Below are 18,324 nucleotides of genomic sequence, written 5' to 3' on the forward strand. Positions count from 1 at the left end.
GGACCGGGCCGAGTTGGGTGGTGAAGTAGGACGTGGATTCGGGGGCGGGGCGCGGCGGGAGGGGGAAACCAGGCCCCGCCGGACTGGCCTGGGCGTGGGGGCGGGGGGCGAGTTTGGGGCACTTGCTGGGCTCGGGACCGAGCGGTAGGGCGGGGCGGCGCTAGGGGCTGGGCCGGACCCGCGGGGAGAGGGCGAAGGGGGGAGCCGGGGGTGGAGTAGGGGCGTGGAGTTGCGAGCGGGGTCTGGCCTCGGCCGGGGGCGAAGGTAGATCGGCGGGGCCGCCAGCGGAGGGAGGGAGGCCCGCGGCAGCGCGGCGGCAGCGAAGGCCAGCTTCCGCGGAGTTTGTGCCCCGGCTTCCCGGGCTCCGGCCGCCTCACGCGCACAAATGGGGCTAGGGGACTGACTGGTAAGCAACTGCGAGTGTTAGACGGTGTTCGGCGGCGATTCCGGGAAAAGCAAGGAAAGACATCGTCTGCAATTATGCCGCACCCCCCACCAACCTCTTAGCATCTGGATTTTGCTCTCAGGGGGCCGCGGACCCTCCCCGCCACAACCCTTTCACTCTCCTGCACTCCCACCGCCTCCCCCCCTTCCTAGGCCATCTGACTCTCCTAGGGGTTTGTGTTTAGGGGTGGACGACGGCCTGGGGGTGGGGGTGGTGATATACTCTCCCTCCCGCGGCAGCAGCCTAGTTCGTATCTTATTCCTACATGTAGCGTCGCTTTGAGTCTTGTGGACATTGGGGTTTAGATAACCTACCCCCACACCCACCCCCACCAAGCGATTTGATGGCTTTTAAGGAAAGGGAGGAATCCCTGGATTTCCACGCCTAGAACGAGGTTTTAGGATTGAAATTCACCCCCAGCTCACTTCCACTACCAACCCCTCTTTCCTTGTAAGCCATTTCCACGGGGACCCGAACTTTGGGGGGCGGTATTAATTTGCTTCTCTATCTCTACACAGGGTCGTCGTGGCCAAGGACGGCTAGTCTCTGAGGGAAAGTAGCCACCAGTCCAACTCGGGTCGCCCCCACTATTACTTCGGTGAGGGGGGCAACGCTAAGGAGATACTGGTGGGTAGGGACCCAGTATAAAGGAGGGGGCTGGGTAGTCGCCCCCAGAGGGACTCCGTTTCTTGTAAGGTAGTGAGAAGCGAGCCCAGGCTTCAGGGGAGGGGTTCTGGGGAGGGACATGGGGATTGGTGACGATGAGGGGGGGCGGGAAGAAGGGGGGAGTCACACCCTGCCAGCACGGGGGGGGGCTTCCCTCAGGCCCCTGGGAGAAGGGGACTGAATGTGTCTGTTCTGTGCTGCCGGGCAGGAGAGATCTGGGGTCTCTGGATTTGCACACTGGATCGGGCACCAGTGGCCTGAGAAAGTCAGGTCGGGGCATATGGTGGAGAGCCTTGGGGGAAAGAGACAGAAACCCCTGGCCTTGGCGCCCTGATCTTTTCTCTTCCTCAGCCTTCCCTTTCGAGGGGCATTGAGGGCTGGGGGCGTGGGGCTCTTGCAGCCCCTAGGATTGAACGCCTCCGCCTCTCCTGGGAGTCTAGCTTTTTGCCCGGCTTGCTGCAGCCACTGCTGCTGCCTCCCTCTCCGGAATCCGCTTGGTCCTCGCAGCGATCCCCTCCTCCTCCCCTCCCCTCCCAGTGTCACCGGGGCTGCTTGGCTCTGCCCCCTTCGCCGCCGCTTGCTCCCTGCTTTCGTCCCTCCCTCTCTTGCTCGCTCCCTCCCTTCGCCTCCACCTCCCCATTCCTCCCCCCCAGCAGGTGGCATTCTGGGAGTTGTAGTCCCGTGGAGCGGCGGCTGGCGCCGCCCGCGAACCCCGCCGGACTCCACTTCCCGTCGAGCCCTGCGACCGGCACCCACTCCACCAGGCTTCGCTCTCACACACAGACACACACACACACCGCTCTCCCCCTCACTCTTTCGCTTGCCGCGGCTGCTGCCAGTGTGTGGCTCTGTCTCTCCTCCGCTTTGCCGAGCCCTCCCTTCTTCCTCTCAGTTCCTAGAGTCCGACCGCCGCCGCCGCCGAGAGAGAGGAGAAGGAGGTCGGTGGCGATAAGGGGCGGAGGGGGGGCATCAGATCGGGGCAGTATTAGGCGGGTGGCGGCTCAGAGTGGGTAAGAGGGAGCCCGGGTGGCGGCCTGAGCCTCCCCGCGGAGCCGACCCGGGAACAGGTGCGTCTTTTTTTTCTCTCCCCCAACCCCTCCACCCCTTTTGACTCCCCGGCTTTCTCGTATCCCCCCACCCGCTTCTTTCTATCTTAAGCCTTTTCCCAACCCTGTCCGTTCTTCGCCCCGCGGCCGCTGTGTTTGCCCCCCGGGGGCGCCGTCCTCTTCGTGTCCCCGGACGTAGCGCTCCCTGGAGCTCGCTCTGTCCTCGCCCCTCCCTTCGGGACAGCTCCCCTCCACTTCCCACCTTCGTACCCCATCCCTGCCCTATCCTACCCCCTCCTCATCCCCTTCTCCCTTAGCCAGGTGAGACTTGTTCTCCGCGATCTGAGAGTCTTCTTCCTGGCTGGGCGGGGGTCTCCATGGAAACGGGGGTCTGGTTGATCCTGGGGGGGAACCATTGGAATTACCCCACTCCTCAGAAAGGGAGGTGGAGGCTATGGTCTTGTTAACTACCTGGCCCTAACACCCCCGCCCCCCCCATGCAAGGATCCAGTGATCCGAAGGGAGGCTGGCCAGGAGGGCAGGGCGAGAAAGGGCTTGTTTTTTGGCGGGGGGGGGGGGGTGGCTGTCCGTGATGAAGTCTTGAAGAGACCTGGAGAAAATACCCTCCAACCTCAGAGGGGAGGTGCGACGGTTGCTCCTCAGGGCTGCTTTCTCCCCGGTGTTGGGGTGAGGGAACCGTAGGGTAAGGGGTACCCCTAGGTGGCGGCGGGGCCTGGGTTCGGGAGTGGGAGTGCTGTGATGGGGGCAGGGGCAATTATCCGAGTCCCTGGAAAAAAGGCGGGGGATGACTTCGGAGCGCCCTGGCTCCGCTGCCCTCGCTCTAGGGGCGGGGGCCGCCGGGCCGGGCGCGGCGGGGAGGGGGCTTAAATTGAAGGAGGATGAGATGGGGGCAATTCATACTAGCCCCAGCAAGCCAGGGGGAGATCCGGCATGCAAGCTCTCCACCAGCTCCGCGCCAGGCCTGGAGGCAAGGGGTCTGAGAGCGAAGCCGAGAGGTGGAAGGAGGGAGGCTCCGGTTACGGGGCCGGGTTTCGGAATCAGGGGCAATCCCCCAGCCCTTGAAGGAGGGAGAGGATGGCTGCGAACCCTAGGGCTCCCCCACCCCGGGTCCTAAGGGGCGTGAGGAACAGACAGCAGGCCCAGCGGAGCTGGATTCGAGCGGATCGCGGCTGGGGAGTGGGGGGGCTTAGTGGTGGGCTTCGGGGGGAGCAGTCCGGCGGCGGGGCGGGCGGGCGGGGCGTGGGGCTCCGGCGGGCGGCGGGGCGGGGCTGGGGCGGCGCTGCTGCCGCCGCCGCCGCTGCTGCTCCTGCTGGGGCCGCCGCAGCCGTTGCTGCCGCCGCCGCCGCCGCTTCTGGGCGGGGAACGGAGGCCAAAGGGAGTCCCGTGCCGGGGCAGAGGGCGCAGGCGGTGCGTGGTGGGGAGGGGGCCGTCCTGGGGGCGGGGGCAGACGGGGGGTGGAGCCCCCGACGGGGGGCGGTACGAGCCCGGACGACGACGACGAAGAGCCCCGGGGGCCGGGTGCATGGAGGACGAGGTGCTGGGAGAAGGAAGGGGGGGTGGGTCCCGCGACGGGCCTCGTGGGCTTGGCTTCTCGAGGTTCTGCTTCGGGACAGAGCCCTGCAGGGGCGCCCAGAGGCCCGGGAAGGGACAGGGAGGTGAATTGGACGGTGGAGGGGGCCCTTCTCGCCGGGGTCCCGCCGAAGGGAAGGCTGGGCCGAGGGACGTCCGGGGTAGGGCTGGGAGGAGCCGACCGCACCTCGGCTGGGGATTTCGTGTTATGGAGGGACGCGAGATTGTTGTAGGGAAAGATGTGGTCGAGGGGAAAGGCGAGAGGGAAGCACACTGCAAACCCGGGAGGCCAACAGCCCCGGCCAGTGGAGGTGCCCTTCTATTCCGCCCGCACCTTCCCCCTCCCCCAGTGCAAGCACTATGTTTTTGTTTTATTGTTTTGAAATTTTCAGTGTTGGCTGTAGGAAGCTGTCGATGTGGTGATACTTATTCATTCTTGATGTCTCCTAGAGTAGACAGTAAGGACAGGCGTTGCTTGGCCAGGACTCGTCTAGCCCAGGGTTTAGGGGCTCTTTACGCGAAAGTGGGAAGGGGGCCTCCTAACTTAGAGCAACAGCTGAATACTCTCAAGGCAGTTTGGAGGTCGTCCCTATAGCACAGAGGTGGAGTATAATTGCAAAAAATCTTTGGTGAGACTTCTGTGGGTACAGTTGTAGGTTAGTGTTATTCTGGTTGGCCGCATGGCTCTTTCAACTTAGAAGGGTGTTTCTCTCAAAGTCACGCTGCTGAAACGTTGGTGAAATGAACAAGGGAAGCATTTGGTGTTGGAAGTGAATTAGGTTTATAATAAAGTCGCAAGGTTGGAAGGGACTTTAAAGGTCATCTTGTTCTCTGTTTACCTGACCTGTCCTTGAATGTTGGGATAGTGGGAGCTTTATTTTGGGGGAGAGGGAGCAGGGTTTAGGGGTACTCAAATTAGACGGCAACGTCACCATGTGGTACTGAAGAGGACAGCACACAAGAAAGAAATTTGGAGGATTCCACTGGGGATTAAATGAGATAACCCAATCCCCCAAATCACCCAGAGCCTCCAAATAGAAGCAAAAGTTTGGGAGAGGAACCTGTAAAATTTTGATGGAGAGGCAAAGTTAGTAAGAAGGACTGGGTGAGCTAGGAGGAGCAGGGGACTTGGTGACTCAAGTTAAGAGAATCTGAAGGTTGATAGAGTTTAGGAGGGACATGGTCATTTTCAGTAAGCCATGTGGCTATTGATAGGCGGACTCATCTTTTGATAAGGCAACTGGGCAGCTGCCTTTGGGATGGGGAGGACAAGGGGCCCAGGCCATCAGGTACAGAGCCTTTCTCAAACTGACTTTAAGAGGGCTGACCCTGTTACCAGCTACACAGCAAGGGTAGGGTTCTTTTTGTTCTGGCTCTTGAGAGTTATTGATGGAGGAAGGGGTTAAGGAGGACTGTTTCTTTAGAATAGGCCATAAGGGAAAGACAGCAAATTATTGGGATAGGGCAGAGGAAAGCTAAGTCCCTGGCAAGTTCTTTTGTTGGAGTCTGGATTGGGCAGAGTGCAGGGGAGTTCCAGAGGAAATGGTGGCAGCACCAAGGGCCCTCAAAGATCTGGCTGTTTTGATTACTCAGAGCTGGTAGAGCATAGACTCCCAGTGGCCTAGACTTTTTTTCGGTGGGGGAAGCAAAAGGGTTTCTTCCAGGGGTCTGTTTGCTTTATTCATGCTGTAGTTCACTACATATGAAAAAAGTGTTTAGTACAGGTGGCAGAGAATCTCACATGATGAGTCTGGATTATGGGTTTCAGAGAGGGGCTTCATTTAGGAGAACAGAATTATGGGAGAAAAGGACTTGAGTACTAGAAAGAAGGAAGGCAAAAAGAAAAGTCAGGAAGAGGGTCGTTTGGGCAGTGAACGGGGAAGAAAAGTGATCATCACTGGTTACACATCAGGGCCAACTAAGGAAAAAGTGGAACCCTGAAATTTCCAGGCTAAGTTTTTCCGAAGTCAACTTTGAAGAACCTTTAAGGCTCTTTACACTTTCATGCTAGAATCATTATGGTTGGTGTGAGAGAGAGGACTATCTTGGGTAAAAACAGGGTTGTAGAGAAACGGGCATGTAGGAAGGAATATACATATATTTACTCATAGGGAAATAGAGAATTTAGAGATAGTATATAGGCTAAAAATGCAGAATGTGAAAGAGGGCGGAATAAGGAACCAAAGGGAGAAGGTGTTTACTCACATGTCATGTGGAGTAAGTGTCAGGGAGGGTAAAAAGTTACCTTTGATAACTGTTGTCCTGGGAGGGCCCAAGTAGCAGAGGTTAGCTGAGATCCAGGGCTTACAAGTCTAAGCATTAGTTAGAAAATTCAGACTAAAATAAGCATACTGGATGGGGGAAGCAATTCACCGATGTAAGTAGAATGGCCTTGAAAGAAGTTGAAAGTAGGAATACACCAGTTTTTCCAGTCTGCAAGTGGAAGGAATCCTAGATATAGGGAGGTGAGTTATAGAAATTCCAGAGTGAAATAGGAGAAAAGAACAGTGGCCTTAGAGCCTTGGGCCAGAATTGGAGGGTGGGGTGGGTGCATGGAGGAGAGGTGCTAATCAGGGGTTGGGCATCTGGACTGGCTCATTGATTCTAGGCTGAGCTCAATTTGAGATGGAATAGGATGGCCGCAGTGGGGTAGAGAGCTGTTTTCCAGCATCAGCCAGCATCTGGGATGGAGAGAGGAGGAGTTCCTGGTTAAGCTGGGTGGGAAAATGAACACTAACTAGAGTGGAACAGAGAGCCCCGGGGAAAGTGGGCATCGTTGGGATAAAGCAGATGGGAAAGGGGACAAGCCACTTATGATTACATAAGGGGGGAAGGAAGACCCTAGACCTTTGAGTTTTAGAAGGAAAGGAAATTTCTTAATGCTGGAGTTCCAGTTAGGTATGAGTCTATGCTTGCCAGAAGGTTTAGCGCCAGGATGGCCAAAGAGGGAGGTAATAGGTAATCTGCCTCTCAGCCACTAGGATGCTAGTACAGTATTTTACATAATCTCACATACTAACTAGGCTTTCTTAATGCCAGTTTTTGAATGGTTATCCTTAAAGTAATGTAGAAACTGTTCTCTTTCTAAATCGTACCCTTTCCTACTGTTCATAACTTGAAAGCAGTCTTTCATGATGAAAACTTTCTTTGGTGAACTGAAGTTAAATTCTGGTCAAGAGTAAAATTTAACTCTGCTTCTATCCCCATAATTCAAATATGCTGTTCTGTTTCCCTCTTTTTCTTTTTTAAGCTGAAGCCACCCTTTCCCCATAAAACATTTAAAAATGGATAATTGTTTAAAAAGTGGCTGCAGGCTGCATGTCAAGGTCATATTTTCCCTGGTCAGTGAATTGTGATGAATTTGAAGAGCGATGATTTATTATTTGTAAGATGTGGTAATTTTCAGATTTATTCTTTGAGAGTATGTGAGGCAGGATACGTCTTCATTTGGATTTTAAGAAGATCTTAAGTTACGCGTCCATGAAAAATTGAGAGTACTGAGGGGCAGCAGAGCTTTGTGTTTCAGGCTTCTTTACTGATTTTCGGCTAAGAAACAAAATTTGGTTACCTCATTGCTAAGGTATGCCTAGAAATCTTAGTGTTGGTGCCATGTAAGGGTACAGTCAAGTTTTGTTATAATTTTGGTGTCCGGGGACAAGGAAAACAAGCAGACTTCCATTTTTCCAAGTTCTGTGGACTGTAGAGAAGTTTATTATATGTGACCCTGATCCCCAGGACGAGTCAGTGCACTGTCCACCAGGATCCATGAGGTGCTGAGGTGTCTTGTGATGATGAAGCTTTACTCAGTTTAAGTTGGTCGCACCTTGTAGACGTTAGTATCTTGCAGTGGTTCTTAAACTTTTGCATGTCTCAGAATTACCTGGAAGGCTTTGGAGACATACTGCCTTAAGTCAGAGTCCTTGCTTTTCTACTTCCTAGCTGTGTCACAGGGAGCAACTCACTCGACTCTCTTGAACCTCAGTTTTCTCATCTCTAAAATGGAGGTGAAAACCCCAGTCTCCCAGGACTATGAAGATTGCACAGGATAATAGCTATGTGGCAGGTCCGTAGCAGGAGCCCAATAAATGACATCTGTTACTATATTATAATCTAGTTTTTCTTATTCCATTGAGTCCTGTGACCTTTTATATTACTCTGTGGTAAACATGGTGGCAGAACTAAAACTATCAATGGCTCCTGAGCACTCCCTGTGTATCTTGATCCTCTGTGCTCTTTCTCCATATTCCTGTTGTATTAGTACATATTTAGCATTTACAATGTGGTAGGAAGAAATAGCTTGGCTCATCACTCCATTATTGCATCTACCTTTGAGGTGGAAGTGGCAGCTTCTTTAACAGCTGTGCTGTAACACTGCTCAGTATTTTAGGACAGGAACTGAAGACTGTATATCCAGTTGAAACTTCAGGGGACATTTTGGGCCATGCTTAAAAAATGACCCAAGCCTAGTTTACTGGGGTGACATTTTAAAAAACCATTGCTTTCTGAAAAGGGCTGCTGTATTTAATTACAACTGGTTGGGCTTTCCAGATGTCTCTGACATCTGGAAGTTCTATTAAGGGTGGTAGATAGAGCCTGAGTCTTGTATGGCTCTATGACAAGGATGTTCATCAGCGACTGGATGGGAGAAAACATGTTTTGAATAGCTCAGGTATCATCAAACCAAACTTCTGAACACTGAAAAAAAGATGGGCTGTAAAATAGAGATTCTTTCTGCAGCCAGAGTGGACTTTGGTGCCAACAGTCAGCTATGCCAATATAGGGAGAGAGCGATAACAGGTCAATTTAAAACAGCAGATCAGTTAGCAAATTAATAATTTCTTTTTGGCTTGGAAATGCGTTATTATTCTCTACCTGCCCCCTACCCAGCAGATTCACCTTCCAATTTATATTCTGCTTAGGGAGACATTAAAACGAGTCGTCCCTGAGTACACATCTACCGTAAGTGGCAGAAGGCAGTCCATAAGTTGGCTGGGTTTAAAAATTAGCTGTGGCTAAACCACACTCAGATAATTGGAAGTTGACTTTGTTGTTTTGCCCTGGCCCAGTTTTATTTCTATGATTGTCTTTGTTGTGGAAGCAAGGAAAAGAAAGAAGAGGAAGTTTAGGAGAGAGCAAGGAAAGTAAAAGGCATCTACAGACAGGGCTTTTTACATGGGATTCTTGGTTTCCATATGACCTAGCGAGAATTTTGTTTTTCCCAGTAGTTCAGCAAGTATTTACTGCACACATATTGTATTCCTTGTTTCATGCTAGACAGTATTGGGAGTGGCTATTAAAAGAAGCAGAAAATACTCTTTCTGACCTTGGGGAACGTATAGACAGGTAGGTAGGTAGGCTATTAAAAGAAGCAGAAAATACTCTTTCTAACCTTGGGGAACGTACAGACAGGTAGGGAGGTTGAGTCAGTACTGGAAGTTTGAAAAAAAAAATATATATATATAATATATATATATAGTATATATACATATATACACACACACATATATATACTCATCATAGTGTACATATAATATATAGTATATATATAATATATAGTATATAGTACATATATAGTATATATACATATAATATATATAATAGTATATATACATATAATATATATACTATATATATTATATATATAGTATATATATTATATGTATATATACTATTATATATATTATATGTATATATACTATATATGTACTATATACTATATATTATATATACTATATATTATATGTACACTATGATGAGTATATATATGTGTGTGTGTATATATGTATATACATATATACATATATATGTATATATATAATACATATACATATATGTATATATATAATATATGTATATATATACATATACATATATGTATATATATGTATAGTATATATATACTATATATTATATGTACACTATGATGAGTATATATATGTGTGTGTGTGTGTATATACTATGTATGTATATGTATGTATTTATATATATGAGTAATTTATACAAAGTGAGTTGAGCCTGTAGTCTGGAGAGAGTGGGGAAAAAAAGTCTGATAATGGCCTTTCCAAATATTTGTGTGAGAGGTCTAGGAGACTTAAAAAAAAAAAGGTAAAAGTTCGGTGAGGAGGAATCCTTTTTAGATGAAAAAATCCTTATCACGAATGCCGTGTACTGAAATGGAGACGCCTGAGGGCCACTGCCACAGTGCATGGCATGGAAGACACACAAGCATCACAAAAGGGATTCAGGTCTCAGATTGCAATGATTCAACTTTGGAGTGTGAAAGACACACCAGATATTCACATGGTTGTGCTGAAGACCAAGACTGAGGAAAGCCAACTCTTAGTTTTGATCTAGGAGAAATGAGAAGCGCTAAAAAGCAAACCAAAAATGACCCTAGTAACTTAGCATGCCATTTTGAGGTGACTTTGCATTTGGCAAGGACTGATTAATTTCATGGTGATTGCTTAGGTTTTCTAGATATCGGTGATATCTAGAAATTGTATAAAATCTTATGGCTAGATCCTAGGTCTAGCATAAAGCTACGATGAGGTGTTTTCCTTAAATGCAGTAAAATTACTTCCTTACAGCAGGAGATGGAAGTAGTACTTAAATAATAGGGAGAATGTATGGCAGTGGGTAGAAAAGCTAAACAAACTGGTCGTATGAAAATGTGAGTGAGATTCAAATGTCTGCTTTTTGCCTCCTTCATTGTTGGAATTGATTATCTTTGTTCCTTTTATGGCTTTTGTGCTCTTCTCAATTTTATTTTATTTTTTTTAAGTAAGCTGTATGCCCAACATGGGATTTGAACTTATGACCCCAAGTCCAGTTTAAGGAGGTCTCTCTGACTGAGACAGCCAGGCACTTCCTATTCTCAACTTTAAGTAGGGACTCATTGATGCCCCTTTTGCAGATGACATAGTAAATGGACGTAATGAGGTACCTGAGATGGCTGGCAAACCCAGTCTCCCCACCCTCAACACACACAACGAATTTAGGCTGTGGATAGTAGACTATATCACTCTTCAAGGGTGTTGCTACTGTGTGACTAGACAGATTTTGAGTTTGGCAGTTTTTAAACATCAAATTTTCTCGGAATGAGTAGGAATCCAGCACTAGTGAGGAGATTGAGAAAGGGTATGGTTTGGATTAGAAAGGGTTGGGGTGGTCATAGTGAAGAGCTAGTTCCAGGGAGATCGCAAGCCCTGGCCACTCTGTTGAGATGAACATCTAGCCTCCCAAGGTGACTGACTACTTTGGAGGTAACTACATTCATTTGAATGAGTAAGCTCTCATGTGTTTAACAGATAGTTAACATTCTTTTGTATCCAGTCTCATAAATGTTTATAGGCCAGGTTTTTAAACATGGAGGTACCAAGGAGTCTATGAAGGTGTCCATGCTATAGCCATGTGTGGGTAACTACTTCGTCTTCTTGGTAAACAGAGGAATTAAATGTATCTGGGAAGAGGATGTAGTGTCTCCTATAAGACTTATCCCTTGGGGTAGAACCAAAAGAAATATTTGGGTAGGAAAAAACTCCAGGGGAACTAGAAAGTGCTACAGTAGATTAGTCAGGCAGAAGGCTGGGATGAACGGTGCAGAGGGCCCCTTCCTCCTTTCAGTTGCCCAGCAGATTATTTCCAGTTGAGTGTGTGTGTGTGTGTGTGTGCGCGCGCGCGTGTGTGTGGTGGTGTATAGTGGTAAAGGAACTCTTTTGCATGAAGGGGGGCAAAGTAAAGTGATTGGGGCATGGATAGGGACACCTGAGTTTCAGGGAATGATATTTGGTTAATAGCAGGGGAAGGTGAATGGATGTAGATACTAGGAAGCCTGAGGAGAATATTAGAATACCTTTATATGGGAAACTGTTAAATTAGGATAATTTACACTGGGAGAACTTCCTCATTAGGGGTTGAGGTTTGATATATATGATTAAGTAGGGAAAACAGAACCATTAGTCTCCTGTTGAGTATACATGGAAGAAGGCAGAGCGGCAGGGAGGGTAAGGTCTGTGGTCAAGGTTCCATATCTAAAGCCAGGTAGAGTCATCCTTGTTGGGTACATGTACACTTTCCTATTGAAAACACTGATTTTGAGACATTTTGACCTCTCTCTAAAGGCACTTCAGTGACTAGGTGGAAGTCCTGGCCTCTTCCTTTCAGCCTCAGGATTTAAATGTCAGTGGTCTCTTGGATCCCCTTGGGGGTGTCTTAAATGCTGCTTTTCCCAAAGTGGGGTAATGGGCTGGACTCTCCTTTGATTCTGTAATGTTTGAATGTGAATGTCTCTGTCTTATGGGAGCTTTACCCAGAGCGCTGGATTTCTGTTGGAGCAGTAGGTCCCAAAGTTGGTTTTCTTTACACATTAGTCATCGCTGACCCAACCCTCCTTCTTAAACTGTCTACTAGCCACGCCTGTTCTCTTGAGGACAGATTCAGGGCCAGGCTTCAAGAAGAATATTTTCCGGCTCTTTCATTTTTTAAAGTCATAATTGCTTCCAGGTCACCAGACAATGTGAACCAAAAGAAGCCTGGGGGAGTACTACCAGATTTAGTTTAACTGAGACCTTCTTAATCTTGAATTTCTAATTTATTGGCTGGATAGTAAGAGTCCAACCATGAATAAATGGACAGGTTTCATGTTACGCTTCAAGGGCCTAGTTGTATTTCATATGTTGCCAGTGCCTGTTGTTCTACATGTAGGGGGTCTTTGGCCCCAGTGGAAGCTACGTGATTCTGGGGAACCCGTTCACAGGATAAACACCCTGGCCAGCCATGTTCAAGGTTAACGTTTTACCCAGGCAAAGACATTTTGTCAGATAGGTGCTGTATTATCTCCTTTTGTGTCCTTCCCTTCCTCATACGCATGACGACCATACTTTTGCTTGTAGTTGTTGTGAAATCTGCTTGTTTTGGCATCTTCATTTCAAAACAAAACAAAAACTATCTACCCAATCGGTAAAATCTCCTTTGAGCTTTTAGTGCTGCCCATCCCTTATTACCAGCTCCCCCTAACCCTGACTTGGATTATAATTCGATGTCCTTCCCCTTTTGATAACATATTCTCTCAAAACTTTTCTAAAATGTCTGTACTCAGTGCTTCCCCACAGTGTTTCAGTTTGGCCCACGATGGTGAAATATTTCAGGTTCCCCTATTTCGTTTTTTCTCTTTTGGTTGTTATATTCTGTGGGCTTCTCTTTTATGCCTTTCACACCTGCCCTTGTCTAATAGCAGTTATTTCTTTTGTATTTTGGGGGGGAAAGATCTCTGCTTCATTATGGTTTGTCTTCTGCTATCTGCTTGCCCTCAGCTTAGCTGCTATTTTCACCATTTTAAAGTTATTGCTCTCCTGTTAGTCCATTTTCTTGTTGGTTTCCCCTGGTTTGTAGTGTGCTGATTATGTCTGCCTGCCTGCTCTCTGATTGCTGGATTCATCCCCTTGGATCTTGGTCAGTCCCTCTACTTAAGTGTGTGTGCATGTGCCTGCTAAATTGAAGCGTTGTATTTCTTTATTTTTTGAGCCTATGCTGATCACTGCATTGGGCTGGTGGAGCATGTGCTCTCCTTTGTTCTTACTGAGTTGGACGTGTCTTTCAAGTTTTTCCCCCCAAAGTGGGGATAGCTCACAGTGGTCCCGCTGCCTTCCAGGCAGTGACCAGTATTTGATTCTGGGGCCATGCAGCTGTTCGTTTCTTAACAATTACATGGTTGTGATATCTGGGAAAATCCTTTGAGGTATTTCGTACGCTTGTGCCCATGTTTCCTGGGTCACTCGGGATTACCAGGTTTCTTCGAAGTTCCTTTTAGGAACTTTGCCGTCAGCCTTTGATGTGATGGTTCCCATCAGAGAGAGCAAGAGAGAGACTAAGAAAGCACACCACATGTAAGTGCAGGCTCTGTGAGCAGAAGCAAGTCGGCACACGAGAGTGTGCACACCAGCGGAACCTACCAAGTGTGGTGTGTCTGGACGGTTTTTCCTTTCTGCTCACCTCTCCTGAGAAGGAGTGTACAGTGGATTGGTTGTTAATTTGGTTGGACGTGATGGTGAGGAAACAAAACATTAGGCCTCCTGGACCAGAATCTCTAGGGCTGGGACTTAGGAATCTGTGTCTTGAACAAGCTCGTTGGTGATCCTGGTTTGGGAGACATTGGTGTACATTGGCCATCTTGACTCCTGTCCTGGTTGGACACTGACACCATCAGTGACTCTTTGGAAGTTCCCTTTGCTTACTCTCTGGCTCAAGAGGACCAGTCTTGCCTTCCTGTGTAGATCGCTTAGCTCAGGGCACTCTTGTCTATGATATCTACCTCTCCTCTTCCCTCCTCTGCAAAGGCTACTGTTAATAGCAGCAGTGGGCTTTCCATAGGAAGAGGGGCTGCTCTGAGAAATTCCTAATTGAAGAATGGGAAGCCAAGGTGAAGCAAATATTCTATCTTCAGGATCTTATGAAAGTGGGGGTACCTCCGGGTAGTCCTAAAATGTGTGGTATTGTCTGGTAATTATTTTGGTTTTTACTTGGTTTTCTTTTCATTGTTGTTGTTATTGTGGTTTGGGGGGGGTTTCTAAAAACTACTTTATCTAGGTGGTGATATTTTCTATGTTCTGTTTTCAAATGCCAGGATTCATTTCCCCCCGCCTCTGATTTCTGTCTGAGGACCTACAAACAACTAATCCCCTCCTAATAGAACAAAAATCAGCCAAAGAGTGAAAAACTGATGGTTACTGACTTATATCTGCTGCCTACAAGTGTTAGATAGGCACTAACACTTAAACTTTTTGTTTAAAATCATCTTATGCAAAAAAAAAATTCATCTTATGCAAGTATGACCCCCTTTATTGCTTGACTCTTCCAATGCTTCGTACAGAGGAAATATTTTTTAAAAGTACCTGGTGTATTGGTCAACAGGCTGAGCTGGTATTGTGTTATGTTGTGTTTTTTGTTTTTTGTTTTTAAGTAGGCTCCATGCTTGTGGAGCCCAGTGCAGGCTCGAACTCATGACTGTATGATCAAGACCTGAGCTAAGATCAAGAATCTGACATTTAACCAACTGAGCCACCCAGGTGCCCCTGAGCTGTTGTTTCTTGAACGGGGATATTCCAAGATATTCTAAGAAAAAGTCAAAACTTGAGGATGTTTAGGGACGGGATGGGATCCTGGTGAACTGACTAGAAGCAGACAGTCAATCCATTTGTCTTACCCCTTGCTGAAATCTTTCTAAAATTATGTATTAACCCGCATAACTGTTTTAGGAATGTTAAGGATAATTTTCAGAAAAAGGTAAGGTCATGAGTCTCATACAGTTATAAAAATGAACATGCGTTAAAGATTTTATTTTACTCGTTAATCACAAGGGAACCAGACAGATGTTAGAGCTGGTTCAAAGCAAAAGTCCAAAAGCACAAATTTATATGGAGTAAAGGAATTGAATTGCAAATGGAAGCAAAACTGGTTTTTCCCACAATGGGGAGGGAAGTCAATCCAAACTCTATGGGACAAGACAGAGTTTGCATATCCATCAGTTACCTGCAATTTACAGCGGTGCAAACTAGCTCAGAGACAATGAGATATACTGGAATGGGGCAGCAATCAGGGTGTGCTGTGGGCCATGCGTGGTGCCTTCAGGGAAAGTATAGCATTCTTTTCTGTAGTAACTAAGCCTGGTGGACCCTTCTGGGGGGGCTTGATTTTGTTTCTTGTAATTTCTCAGGGTCATCACCTCAATTTCTCATCCAGGGTTCAGTTCCATATAACACTCATTTACTGAGTACTTACCATCTGTAAGACATTGTGGAGGAACCAGAGACAGAAAAGATGGTATTTCTTACCTTAAGTAGCTTGGCTGGTCAGAGAGACAGACATGCCACACCCCCAGCTAACCACTCAGCAGGGAAGATAAGAATCGGGGCCGCTGTGGGAGAAGTAAGGATGAAACGTTTGAGGAGACGAAAGAGTTGAGGAGAGGGAAGAGTTAACTGATCGGGGGCTGAGGCTAGGGAGATGACATGATGACATTTAAGCCAGACTTTGAGGGGTGACAGAGAAAGGAGGAGAGGCACAGGAGAGGCCATTTCAGGATGAGGAAATAGCAAACTCCTAAAACTGGGTGATCTGCTCAGGGAAGGGTCAGGAGCTGGGATGGCAGAGGCCACAGGGAAATAGCAGGATGTGGCCAAAGAGGAGGCCAGAGGAGGTCTGAGGCCAGGTCAGGGAGGGCCCGGAAGGCTGTGCTAAGAAATTTGGGCTTGATTCTGAAGACAGAAAAGCTACTGAAAGCTTTTGAGGAGGGAGGGGGCTGATGTGATCGAATTGGTGCTTTAGAAGATGAATTGATTATAAAATCAAGAAATTGGAGGCAGAGGGACCAGTTAAGAGGCTATTGTAATATTCTGGGTGAGAGATGATGAGGGCCTGCGTCAGGGTGGCGGCAAGAAGGGCAGAAGGAGAGGATGGAGATGGCATTGTTAAGGCTTGACTCCTGATTGGCTGTGGGTGGAGATGGTGGGGGGGAGAGAAGGAGTTGAAGACAATGTTGCTGCTGAAATGTCCAGGCTGGGGGAGAGTGGTGCCATTAACTGAGTTAGGAAACATGCTGGGTGTGGGGGGTGGGGAGCAGGTTTATGGGAACAGATAATGAGTTCGGTTTGAGACACATTGAGTTTGAGGGGCTCGGTGGATGTCCAATTAACAGCGAGTTGCTGGCAGCTGGAAATTCTGGTCTGGGTCTAAGGAGAGAGGTCAGGGCTAGAGATACAGATTTGGGAGACTTTGGTGCAGGAAGGGGAGAGTTGCAACTGGGGGAGCTCCGGAGCTGGAAAGAAGGAGGGGCAGGATTCACACGGCCCCGCTACCCACACAGTTGAGAGAGGTGGGGTTGGGGAGAGCCGAAGAGAGCCAGACTGAGCTAGAGAGAAAGAAAGAGACAGAAGGAGGGCAAGAGAGACAGAGGGAGACAGAAAGACCAGAGAGGGAGAGGGAAGGCTGAGGCAAGGACAGAGTAGAGGGGAGGGAGAAACAAGCGGAAGGTAGAAGGGAAGGTGGGGAGGTGAGGGGAGAGAGAAGGGAGCCTGAGAGAAACCAAGGATGAGGAAAGAAAGGGGGAAGGGACCAGGGCAAGAAAGTTGGGAAGGGGAGGAAGGTGGAGGAGCGCAGACTGTGCCGAGAGAGATGGGAGAGAGGGAGAAGAGAAACAAGGAAGAGGGGAAGAGAGAGACAGCTGGGAGAGTCATGGAGGGGAGAGGGAGGTGAAGAGGAGTAATAGAGGGGAATAGGAAAGAGAAATTGAGAGAGAAGGTGAAACGGAAAGAGAGCAAGAGAGAGATGGGGGTAGGGAGGAAAAAAGGCGAGGCGAAGAGATGGGGGCTGGCAGAGGTGAGGAGAGACAAAGCAAGACCAGGGCTAGGGTTCTGGGCTGGGTGGAGAGAGAGTAGGCCCTGGAGACACTGGCTCAGGAAAGCCAAGAGGGGCTAAGTACAAAGAAAGGCAAGGGCAGCAGTAACCTGTGCTGCAGAGAGAGGGAGGTGGGTGAGGACCAGGATGAGAATGGGGGCTGCCGTCCTAGTACTGCTTCCCTCCCTTTGTTGGAGCCTCTGCACCAGCCACCCAGCCTCCTGGCTCTTTCTCGATCTTAGCTTGCAGCCTCCTGCCCCGGGACCTTTGCACAGATTGTTTCCCTCAGATACACCCATGGCTCACCCCTTCGCTTCCTTCAGGATGTTTATTTTTTTTTTATTTTTATTTTTTTTAAAGATTTTATTTATCAGATAGAGATCACAAGTAGGCAGACAGGCAGGCAGAGAGAGAGAGAGGAAAGGAAGCAGGCTCGCTGCTGAGCAGAGAGCCCGATGCGGGGCTCGATCCCAGGACCCTGAGATCATGACCTGAGCCGAAGGCAGAGGCTTTAACCCACCGAGCCACCCAGGCGCCCCCCTTCAGGATGTTTAAATGTTTAAATCTCTCCAAGGCCTATGACAAATACCCTCTTTCAAAACTGTAGCCCATTCTGCGTCCCCCCCACCCCAGCCATCGCTACACCCGTTAGCCTTGTGTTATACCACCTTCTAACATCCTGTAACAGGAGTTGTGGGTATTGTCCGTCTTATCCCACGAGAGTATAAGTTCCATGAAGGCAGGGATTTGGGGTCTTTTTTGGTAGTCGTTGAATCCCCAGTACCTGGGACAGTGCTGGCACATAGTAGGAGCTCAATAAATATTTGTTGGATGAGTAAGTGCTCTGGTGTTGAATATGGACAATCTCTGAAAATTATATAAAGAATAAGCGAAACAAACCCCTGATGTGACTATATTGTACCGATTTACTTCTTGGGAAAGTGGAGAACAGCAGAAAATTCTGATCACTGGAGGGTTCTGTTCAGCTGAGCTTCGACGGAGAAGACTTTTAGCTAACTTGGGAGCTTAAGGGTCTCAAGCTCATTGGGTAAACCTCGTTTTCTTGATGCCTCATTTTCTCTAGAATTGGCTGTGCGGTGGTTGTCAATGGCGACAGCTGGACATTAGCTGCTGAAGGGGGTGGTAGGTCATGGGGATGACTAGGCTGATAGAAAGGGACAAGGACAG

The 18,324-nt window shown here is 48.4% G+C and overlaps 1 protein-coding gene across 1 annotated transcript in view; it reads left to right on the forward strand.

Moving 5' to 3' along the window:
* Nucleotides 1–282: 282 nt before the first annotated feature.
* Nucleotides 283–18,324, forward strand: part of BCORL1 (BCL6 corepressor like 1) — a 62,205-nt gene continuing 44,163 nt past the window's right edge. The window contains exon 1 of the mRNA XM_080831297.1: nt 283–406. The gene's annotated coding sequence lies outside the window, so the exon portion shown is untranslated. The remainder of the gene's footprint in view (nt 407–18,324) is intronic.

This window comes from Martes martes, assembly GCF_963455335.1.
Source record: "Martes martes genome assembly, chromosome: X".
Taxonomy (NCBI): domain Eukaryota; kingdom Metazoa; phylum Chordata; class Mammalia; order Carnivora; family Mustelidae; genus Martes; species Martes martes.